Raw genomic sequence first — 12,026 nt, forward strand, 5'->3', positions numbered from 1 at the left:
TAGGTGTGTCGAGGGAACTCGCTGAGCACACTCTCAATGTGGACACAAAGTTTAAACCGGTCAAGCAATTCCTTCGTCATTTTAATGAAGAGAGGCGTAAGGCCATTGGTGAAGAAGTGGCCCGGCTCTTGGCGGCTGGGTTCATTGTTGAAGTCTTTCATCCTGAATGGTTGGCTAACCCGGTGCTAGTACTTAAGAAGAACGACACCTGGCGCATACGCATGGACTACACGGACCTTAATAAGGCATGTCCGGCTGACCCCTTTGCTCTCCCTCGTATTGATCATATCATTGATGCTACGGCGGGTTGTGAGCGTTTGAGTTTTCCAAATGCTTATTCTGGTTATCATCAGATCAAGATGGCAGTTAAGGACCAGGAGAAGACAGCTTTCATCACTCCCTTTGGAGCCTTCTGCTATGTGTCTATGCCTTTTGGGCTCAAGAGTGCCCAGGCGACTTATCAGCGATGTGTTCAGAATTGCCTTCATGACCAGATTGGACGCAATGTTCATGCTTATGTGGATGATATTGTCATGAAATCCAGGAAGAAGGAGAACTTGATAGATGATTTGGAAGAGACCTTTGACAATCTCCAGGTCTACAAGATGATGCTTAACCCGGCCAAGTGTGTCTTTGGTGTGCCAGCAGGCAAGCTCTTGGGTTTTTTGGTTTCTGAAAGAGGCATTGAAGCTAACCCGGAGAAAATCAAGGCTATCACTTCTTTGGCTAAACTGGCATGCATTAATGACGTCCAGCGTCTGGCGGGTCGTATTGCGGCTTTAAGCCGGTTTATAAGCCATTTGGGCGAAAAGGCTATCCCTTTGTATCAGATGATGAAGAATACAAATCACTTTGTCTGGAGTGATGCTTCCAATCAGGCGTTTGAGGCATTGAAAAAGCAGCTGGCTGAGCTGCCAATCCTTGCAGCTCCTATTGATAAGGAGCCCTTGCTGTTATATGTAGCTGCTAATAGCAGAGCCGTCAGTGTAGTGGTTGTTGTGGAAAGGAAGGAATCAGGCAAGGAATATCCGGTTCAGCGGTCGGTTTACTATGTCAGTGAGGTACTCATTGAATCCAAGCAGGGATACCCACATTGGCAGAAGCTGGTTTATGGCGTGTTCACGGCTAGCCGTAAGTTGAAACAGTATTTCCTTGGTCATCGTATCACTGTGGTTAGTTCTGCTCCTTTAGGGGATATTATTCAAAAGAGAGAAGCCACGGGTTGGGTGGCCAAGTGGGCTATTGAGCTTGGACCCCATGGTTTGAAATATATGCCTCAGACAGCCATCAAGTCTCAAGCACTTGTGGATTTCATCAATGACTAGACAGAGTTGCAGATGCCTGAGGAGAAGTTGGATAACACATATTGGACTATTCATTTTGATGGGTCTAGCCAATTGGAAGGCTCGGGGGTTGGAGTTATTTTCACTTCCCCACGAGGTGATAAATTTTGTTATGTCGTAAGGTTGATGTTCCCTTGTACTAACAATGAAGCTGAGTATGAGGCCTTGCTCCATGGGTCTTTAGATGGCTAAAGAGATGAATGTAAGACGGGTGAGGTACTTTGGCGACTCAGATTTGGTGGCTCGGCAGGTTTCAGGAACTTGGGATTCCAAGGATCCGCTAATGGTGGCTTATCGCCGAGAGGTTGATGCTATTGTTCGTCATTTCAAGGGCTATCAAGTGGAGCATGTTGATCGCAGGAAAAATGAGGTGGTTGATGCTTTAAGCCGGCTAGGGTCCCAACGTAACCCCATACCACCTAATGTTTTCCTTGATATTTTGCATAACCCTTCAGTTAAATTGCCTACGGAGGAAGATCTTGCTGTTCCCAACCCGGAGGCACAGTTGGTGGCGGCTCTTCATGCTATTCCTGATTGGACAGTTCCATATTTGGCTTATATGACCCGTGGTGAGTTACCTGAAGATGAAAATTTAGCCAGACAGATAACCCGGCGGTCTAAGTCAATGACTATTGTCAATGGAGAGTTGCACCAATGCAGTGTCACAGGGGCGTTTCAGCATTGTGTGTCTCCTGAGGTGGGCCATGAGATTCTACGAGAGATTCATGAAGGAGATTGTGGCCATCATGTCGGCTCTAAGTCTCTTGTGGCTAAGGCTTTTCGTCATGGGTTCTATTGGCTGACAGCTCATGCTGATGCAGAGGATTTGGTTAGCAAGTGTGATGGTTGTCAAAAAATTTCAAGACGAGCTCATGTGCCGGCTTAAGAATTGAGGATGATTCCGATTACTTGGTTGTTTGCAGTCTGGGGGCTGGATATGGTTGGACCTTTTAAAAGATCCAAGGACAGAAAGACTCACGGATAATCCCCAAGTGCAGGGAACCATTGTAGCAATTTCCAAAGGTGGAAGTGATAAGTATGGAGTGTCGAACCCACAAGGAGCTAAAGGAAGATCAATATTCTCTCAAGCCCTATTTGCCACTGATACGACTCTACGTACACCGAACGTTTGCTTCCAACTAGAAACGAGAAATAAAACTACGTTGTGGGTATGAAGAGGATAACTTTGCATGGTATCGGAGAGCTAAAATATAAAAGTAGGTGTTGTTATCATAAAGTTAGAATATATTACTAAATATTATAAATAGCGGGTGTGGAATAATGGTGGATCGGTGTGCGGAATTGTCCTAGGCAATTGTTAACAAAACCGGTAGTCGTCATTGCAATTTCATATGAGGGAGAGGCATAAGCTAACATACTTTCTTTTCTTGGATCGTATGCACTTATGATTGGAACTCTAGCAAGCATCCGCAACTACTAAAGAACATTAAGGTAAAACCCAACCATAGCATTAAAGCATCAAGTCCCCTTTATCCCATATGCAACAACCCCCTTACTCGGGTTTAAGCTTCTGTCACTCTAGCAACCCACTATAAGTGAATCATGAACGTATTGCAACACCCTATAGCGGGAATCCCTCACGCTTGTGCGACACGGAGGGCACAATAGGGCAGCACCAAAATAAAACATACAGCTCATACCAATCTAGATCATCAATCAACCCAAAGACAAAGGATATCTACTCAAAACATCATAGGATGGCAACACATCATTGGATATTAATATGTGGCATAAAGCACCATGTTCAAGTAGGGACTACAGCAGGGTGCGGGAGAGTGGACCGCGTAAAATAGATGAGGATGGTGATGATGGTGGTGATGTTGATGAAGACGATCACCGCGGCGATGATTCCCCTCCCGGTGGCACTCCGGCGCCATCGAGAGAGAGGAGGAGAGGTTCTCCCCCTTCTGCTTCCTCCTCCATGGCCTCCCCCCTAGATGGGGAGAGGTTCTCCCTATGGTCCTTGGCCTTCATGGTGATGATGGCCCCTCCGGGATCCTCCTCCATGGCCTCCGGTGATGATGGCCCCCTCCGGCAGGGTGCCAGAGAGGGCCTAGATTGATTTCTCGTGGCTACAGAGGCTTGCGGCGGCGGAACTTCCGATCTAGGTTATTTTCTGGGGGTTTCTTTATAGGAATTTTTGGCGTTGGTTTCACGTCAGGGGGGTCTACGAGTCGTCCACGAGGCAAGGGCCCACGCCCAGGGGGTGGGCGCCCCCCCCCCCCACCCTCGTGGACAGCCCGGAACTCTTCTAGCCCAACTATTTTACTCCAGGGCTTCTTTTGGTCCATAAAAAATCATCAAAAATTGGAACGTCAATTGGACTCCGTTTGGTATTCCTTTTCTGTAAAACTCAAAAACAAGGAAAAAAACAGAAACTGGCACTGGGCTCTAGGTTGATAGGTTAGTCCCAAAAATCATATAAAATAGCATATAAATACATATAAAACATCTAAGATGGATAATATAATAGCATGAATACTTCATAAATTATAGATACGTTGGAGACGTATTAGCATCCCCAATCTTAATTCCTGCTCGTCCTCGAGTAGGTAAATGATAAAAGAAATAATTTATGAAGTGTGAATGCTAGCAGGTGCACAAGTTTGATCAATGATAATTTCAATCACCTTTTCTAGCATCATTATATGTCATAATAGTAGCTCATCTCATTAAACTTTTCATGATCAAGTAACAAGCTATTCACATGTTAAAGTATAGATCATAAACTTTCTTGAAACTAACAAACTATATTCTTAGTCATCAAACAATTGCAATTCATCTTATTTTCCGGAAGGGTCTATGTCAGAGCTTTGATTCAGCAAACTCCACATACTCAACTATCATTTAATCTTTCACAATTGCTAACACTCACGTGATATTTATGGGTTCAAAGTTTTAATCGGACACAGAGAAAGATAGGGGCTTATAGATTCGCCTCCCAACCTTTTACCTCAAGGGTAATGTCAACAATAATAGTACATGATAACTTACATCCAATTGGATATATATATATATATCAGGATCTTTCCAACACAATGTGCTTGCCAAAGGATAAAATGTAAAAAGGAAAGGTGAAGATCACCATGACTCTTGCATAAGGTAGAAGAATAAAAGTAAAAGATAGGCCCTTCGCAGAGGGAAGCAGAGGTTGTCATGCGCTTTTATGGTTGGATGCACAAAATCTTAATGCAAAAGAACGTCACTTTATATTGCCTCTTGTGATAGAGACCTTTATTATGAAGTTCGTCGCTTTTATTTCTTCCCTATCACAAGTTCGTATAAAGCTTATTTTCTTCGCACTAATAGATCATACATATTTAGAGAGCAATTTTTATTGCATGCACCGATGACAACTTACTTCAAGGATCTTACTCAATCCATAGGTAGGTATGGTGGACTCTCATGGAAAAACTAGTTTAAGGGATATTCGGAAGCACAAGTAGTATCTCTACTTGGTGCAAATAATTTGGCTAGCATGAGGGGGAAAGGCAAGCTCAGCATGTTGGATGATCCAAGACAATATACTTTATTTCGAATATAAGAAAACATAACCCATTACCTTGTCTTCCTTGTCCAACATCAACCTTTTAGCATGTCATATTTTAATGAGTGCTCACAACTACAAAAGATGTCCAAGATAGTATATTTATATGTGAAATCTCTCTTCCTTCAATATTCTTTCATGAATTGTTCAAGTGACCAATCCTGCGTTTGCTAACTTTCAATGAGTTTACTACCTATACTTATTTTGTGTGAAGTCATTACTCCCCATGTTATAAGCATATGAAACATATATAAATTCATATTTATGATATTCACTTCATTCAACCATTTACTCATAGGATATACGTGAAGCACATGAGTAAATGACAAACTACTCCAAAAGATATAAGCGAAGAACACTGAGTAGTCAAATAATTAACTAGCCATGGGAGGATTCTATTTCATTCAAGATTTCAGATCCAATGATTTTATTCAACATCAAGTAAAATTGAAAATATGCTCCAAGCAAAACACATATCATGTGACGAATAAAAATATAGCTCCGAGTAAGGTATACCGATAGTTTTGAAGAGGGAAGAGGGGATACCATCCGGGGCATCCCCAAGCTTAGGAGCTTGAGTCTTCCTTGAATATTACCTTGGGGTTCCTTGGGAATCCCCAAGCTTAGGGTCTTTTCACTCCTTATTCCCCTCATATCGATATCTCACCCAAAGCTTGAAAACTTCAATCACACAAAACTTAACGGAACTTCGTGAGATAGGTTAGTATGATGAAGAGTAAACCATTCACTTTGGTACTGTCAAAGACAAGGTTCATAATTGTTCTCACACAATTCCTAATGTACCATACCATTTCTACAATTTATATTGAGAAATATAAGCCGTAGAAACTAGAAAACAAGCAAACTATGCAATGAAAACAGAATCTGTCAGAAACAGAACGGTCTGTAATGATCTGAACAGCAACCATAATTCTGCTACTCCAAAAATTATGAAATAAATTGGTGGACGTGAGGAATTTGTCTATTAATCTTCTTCAAAAAGAATCAACTCAAAAGCACTCTTCTGTAAAAAAATGGCAGCTAATCCCGTGAGCGCAAAGTTTCTGTTTTTTACAGCAAGATCACATTAACTTTCACCCAAGTCTTCCCAAAGGTCTTACTTGGCACTTTATTGAAACAAAAGCTACAAAACATGATTACTACAGTAGCTTAATCATGTAAGCACACAAAAATAGTAAGGGTAGATATTGGGTTGTCTCCCAACAAGCGCTTTTCTTTAGTGCCTTTTAGCTAGGCATGATGATTTCAATGATGCTCACATAAAAGAAAAAAATTGAAACATAAAGAGAGCATCATGAAGAATATGACTAGCACATTTAAATCTAGCCCACTTCCTATGCCTAGGGATTTTGTGAGCACATAATTTATAAGAACAAGAATCAACTAGCATAGGAAGGCAAAACAAGTATAACTTCAAAACTTTAAGCACATAGAGAGGAAGCTTGATATCATTGCAACTCCTACAAGCATATATTCCTCCCTCACAATATTTTTCAGTGGAATAATGAATGAATTCATCAATATAACCATCACATAAAGCATTCTTTTCATGATCTATAAGCATAGAAAATTTTCTAATCTCCACATAAGCAAAATTCTTCTCATTCGGAATAGTGGGATCACTAATTCCTAAAGTTGACACTCTTCCAAACCCACTTTAGATGATAGTATTATTAATAATCCAAAAGATATAAGTGAAGTTCCTGGAGCATTCTACAATTAATATAGACTAACCAATATCCAAGCTCAAAATATATAAGTGAAGCACACGAAGCATTCTATAAAACCATACTCAAATGATTTAAGTGAAGCACAAAGAGCAATTCTATAAGATCATACTTAAAAGATATAAGTGAAGCACATGAAGTATTCTATAAATCAATGAAGGTATATCTCATAATATCATGGTTCTTAAGGGAAAAACAAAAACACAAAGGACACAATTCATGTGAACAAGACAAAAACCGAGGTATACCGATATTTGTTGAAGAAGAAAGATGGGATGCCAACCGGGGCATCCCCAAGCTTAGATGCTTGAGTATCCTTAGAAACATTTACTTGGGCTGCCTTGGGCATCCCCAAGCTTGAACTCTTGCCTCTCTTTATTCTTCTCATATTGATAGCTCCTCGGTCTTCGAACACTTCATCCACACAAAACTTTAACAAAAACTTTGTGAGATCTGTTAGTGCAATAAAGCAAACTACCACTTTAAGGTATTGTAATGAACTCATTATTTATTTATATTGGTGTTAAACCTACTGTATTCCAACTTCTCTATGGTTCATACCCCCCGATACTAGCCATAGATTCATCAAAATAAGCAAACAACACGCGAAAAACAGAATCTGTCAAAAACAGGACAGTCTGTAGTAATCTGGAAGTTTAGTAAACTTCTGTCACTCCAAAAATTATGAAATAAATTTGAACATTTTAAAAATTTGTACAGAAGTAATGTTCAAAAAGTTTCAGACCCATTTGACCTTCCAGTAAAAAATGTAAAATCACGCGCTACAGCCAAAGTTTCTGTTTTTGTTCTGCACATAGTAAACAAGCAATCTAATCATCCTAAAACCAAAGCTTGGCACATTATTTTTATAATACAATGGATATACAGAAGGAGATAATTATTTACAGAGAAACTTCCATGAAAAATTCTTCATTGTTTCTGTGAGCATGAACACAAGTGCTCAAGGTCGACCCTCACTTCTTCAATGCATAACTTTCCAATCACTTCTCTTTTTGAAAAACTTTTTAGGCATGAGAGGCAAGTAATAAATTTTTTTGTATTTTCATTCTTTAAAAAAAATTGTATGTTTCACCCACAACTAAACAGAAACAAAAAGGAAAAGGAAAAACAAACTCTACTTACTGAAGAAAGCAAACAAGCACACACGAGAATATCAATCCCACTCTATTGCTCCCCGGCAACGGCGCAAGAAAAGAGCTTGATAATCCCCAAGTGCAGGGAATCATCGTAGCAATTTCCAAAGGTGGAAGTGATAAGTATGGAGTGTCGAATACACAAGGAGCTAAAGGTAAGATCAATATTCTCTCAAGCCCTATCTGCCACTGATACGACTCTACGTACACCGAACGTTTGCTTCCAACTAGAAACGAGAAATAAAACTACGTTGTGGGTATGAAGAGGATAACTTTGCATGGTATCGGAGAGCTAAAATATAAAAGTAGGTGCTGTTATCATAAATTTAGAATATATTACTAAATATTATAAATAGCGAGTGTGGAATAATGGTGGATCGGTGTGCGGAATTGTCCTAGGCAATTGTTAACAAAACCGGTAGTCGTCATTGCAATTTCATATGAGGGAGAGGCATAAGCTAACATACTTTCTCTTCTTGGATCGTATGCACTTATGATTGGAACTCTAGCAAGCATCCGCAACTACTAAAGATCATTAAGGTAAAACCCAACCATAGCATTAAAGCATCAAGTCCCCTTTATCCCATACGCAACAACGCCCTTACTCGGGTTTAAGCTTCTGTCACTCTAGCAACCCACTATAAGCGAATCATGAACGTATTGCAACACCCTACAGAGGGAATACCTCACGCTTGCGCGACACAGAGGGCACAATAGGACAGCACCAAAATAAAACATACAACTCATACCAATCTAGATCATCAATCAACCCAAAGACAAAGGATATCTACTCAAAACATCATAGGATGGCAACACATCATTGGATTATAATATGTGGCATAAAGCACCATGTTCAACTAGGGATTACAGCGGGGTGCTACCTCTTGAGCACTGCGTTGGTTTTCCCTTGAAGAGGAAAGGGTGATGCAGTAAAGTAGCGTAAGTATTTCCCTCAGTTTTTTAGAACCAAGGTATCAATCCAGTAGGAGATCGCGCACAAGTCCCTCGCACCTGCACAAACAAATAAGAACCTCGCAACCAACGCGATAAAGGGGTTGTCAATCCCTCAAGGTCACTTACGAGAGTGAGATCTGATAGATATGATAAGGTAATATTTTTGGCATATTTATGATAAAGAGAAATAAAGATGCAAAGTAAAATAAAAGGCAAAAGAAATAACTAAGTGTTCGAAGATTAATATGATGGAAAATAGACCCAGGGGCCATAGGTTTCACTAGTGGCTTCTCTCAAGAGCATAAGTATTACGGTGGGTGAACAAATTACTGTTGAGCAATTGATAGAATTGAGCATAGTTATGAGAATATCTAGGTATGATCATGTATATAGGCATCACGTCCATGACAAGTAGACCGACTCCTGCCTGCATCTACTACTATTACTCCACACATCGACCGCTATCAGCATGCATCTAGAGTATTAAGTTCATAAGAACAGAGTAACGCTTTAAGCAAGATGACATGATGTAGAGGGATAAACTCATGCAATATGATATAAACCCCATCTTGTTATCCTCGATGGCAACAATACAATATGTGCCTTGCTGCCCCTGCTGTCACTGGGAAAGGACACCGCAAGATTGAACCCAAAGCTAAGTACTTCTCCCATTGCAAGAAAGATCAATCTAGTAGGCCAAACCAAACTGATAATTCGAAGAGACTTGCAAAGATAACCAATCATACATAAAAGAATTCAGAGGAGATTCAAATATTGTTCATAGATAAACTTGATCATAAACCCACAATTCATCGGTCTCAACAAACACACCGCAAAAGAAGATTACATCGAATAGATCTCCACGAGAATCGTGGATAACTTTGTATTGAGATATAAAGAGAGAGAAGAAGCCATCTAGCTAATAACTATGGACCCGAAGGTCTGAGGTAAACTACTCACACATCATCGGAGAGGCTATGGTGTTGATGTAGAAGCCCTCCGTGATCAATGCCCCCTCCGGCGGAGCGCCGGAAAATGCCCCAAGATGGGATCTCACGGGTAGGTTGCGTTGGAATTAGGTTTTTGGCTCTGTCGTGGTTCTAAGTCTGACAGTAGAATAGGGGGTAGGGATGTAGAGGCAAGATCCTAGCTATGGAGAAGCTGTACGCACGAGTTTTACGAGTTCAGGCCCTTCTCGGAGGAAGTAACAGCCCTACGTCTCGGAGCCCGGAGGCGGTCGACTGGATTATATGCGTGTGTGTTACACGGGGTGTGAACCCTTGTGCATGTGGAGGGGGCGGCTTATATAGAGTGCGCCAGCACCCCGGCCAGCCCACGTTACAAGGGATTTAAAGTACATCAAGAGGGGGGGCGTTACTGGTAACGTCTGTAATAAAGTGTTATAAATGGCTATTAAGTCTAGGAGTTAATGTTCGACCGTTGTTGTGTAGAGTGACTTTAGGTCTTCTGTCCGTCGAGTGTTTCTTGTTACGGTCGAGTGATCTTGATTCCTCCGAGTGGAAATGTTTCTGGTCGAGTGGGTGATGGTACCCCTCGAATGCTTCTAGCTTTAGAGTGATGTCCTTGGGGAAGATATTTAGGTCAGGCCTTTGACCCTACCCTAGGTACATGTCCTCATCATTAGCCCTCGAATGGATCAGGGTTTGAGTGGAGAAGGAGTTCAAAATACTTCGGACTCATTTTTCGCGCTTCGGGTGTGTCTTGTTTTGGATCAACGAACCGAGGTGGTGACACCAACTTCTTTTCCAGTCGCCTTGATCCATTCCTGGTTTTGTCGAGTGAACTTTTGCTGGAAGAGGTCCGAGCGCTAATGTGGTGGAGATCTTCCGTCTGACAAGTTGTTCTGCTGCCCGCGGATCTCGCGGGATTCAAATTTCGGGAAGCGCGCGGGGCGGAGGAGGCCGCAGTAATCGGGCTAGATAAGGCAAGGCCGCCTCGATTCCCGCGCCGCCTTTTTTGCCACGTATCACGCGCGCAACTGTTGTGGGATTTGATAAGATTGCCCGGGCCTACAGGCCAGTCACTCGGAAGCAACCCCATATAAGGCGCCGGACCGGGGTTTTTGAACAGTGTGTCCTCATTCTTCTTCTCTCTTCTCAGTTTTCCCCACTGCGCCTGCTCCTGCTCCAGCGCCGCCGCTCCACTCGAGCTCCTTCCGTGGCGATGGGGAAAGAAAAGACGGTGGCTCTAGAGCACGCGAAGAAGGCGACGGCGAAGGCGAAGGGGGAAAAAGTCCAGCCGGGGCGGATCCTCGTCGCGGTCCGGTTTGCCGCGCGGCTGGATCCAGGGCGACTGGATCCGGTCGACGATCAGTCAGGATGACCTCGACGATCTGGCGGAGGAGGTGCTGATTCCTCACGGATCGGCGTGGCTCCCGGAGGATGAGACCGAACCTCGACCGCGGGAGGGTGAGTGCGTCCTCCTCGCCACTCACGTCGACCGTGGATTTTCTCTGCCTCCGCATCCTTTTTTCCGGGCTTTCTTGAATTTCTTTGGGGCACAACTTCATCACTTTTCTCCCAGCACCATCATATTCTTGCTGCTTTCATGTCTCTGTGCGAAAACTTTTTGGGTTGTCGACCACACTGGGGTCTCTTCAAGCACATTTTCACGTGTCGCTCCCAGTCGGTAAAAAAGGCCAACCCGAGTGATGAGAGGACTCAAGTGATCCAGATGTGTGGGGGTCTTGGGATTCAGATGAGGGGTAAGAGCTCTTTCCCAGCCATAATTCTTCCTGAGTCAGTACGAGGGTGGCAGTCGACCTGGTTTTACTGCAAAGACTAGCCGACTCGAGGTCAGTCGACTGGACTTCCTCCTTTTTCTATGGCTCGCGTAGAGAAGCCCTCCGCCTTGAAAGTGACTTCAGGGGAGAAAGCGGAGGTGAAAGTGCTGTTTGAGCGAGTGGTCTATCTCATCCGTGAGGGTGTAACTGGAATGGACCTGCTGGAAGTCTTCCTCAGACGACGCATTCAACCACTTGAAGCCCGCCACCATCCGATGTGGATGTATTCGGGCATTGAAGATTCCACTCGGGTGCACCGAGAAGAAGTCGACGAGGATACGGTGGAGAAGTGGTTGAGGAGTATCACTGGCAACAAGGCTAACCCCAGAGGAGCCAGGAGAATCCCTCCACTTGACCAATCCTATGAACCAGACAAGGTCCGATTCTGAATTACCGAGTGTCATCTTGATTTAACATGCAACTGTTTATGCTTCACCGACTGACTTTTTCTTGCTT

The sequence above is a fragment of the Aegilops tauschii genome, chromosome 7 (assembly GCF_002575655.3).
Source record: "Aegilops tauschii subsp. strangulata cultivar AL8/78 chromosome 7, Aet v6.0, whole genome shotgun sequence".
In the NCBI taxonomy this organism is placed as follows: domain Eukaryota; kingdom Viridiplantae; phylum Streptophyta; class Magnoliopsida; order Poales; family Poaceae; genus Aegilops; species Aegilops tauschii.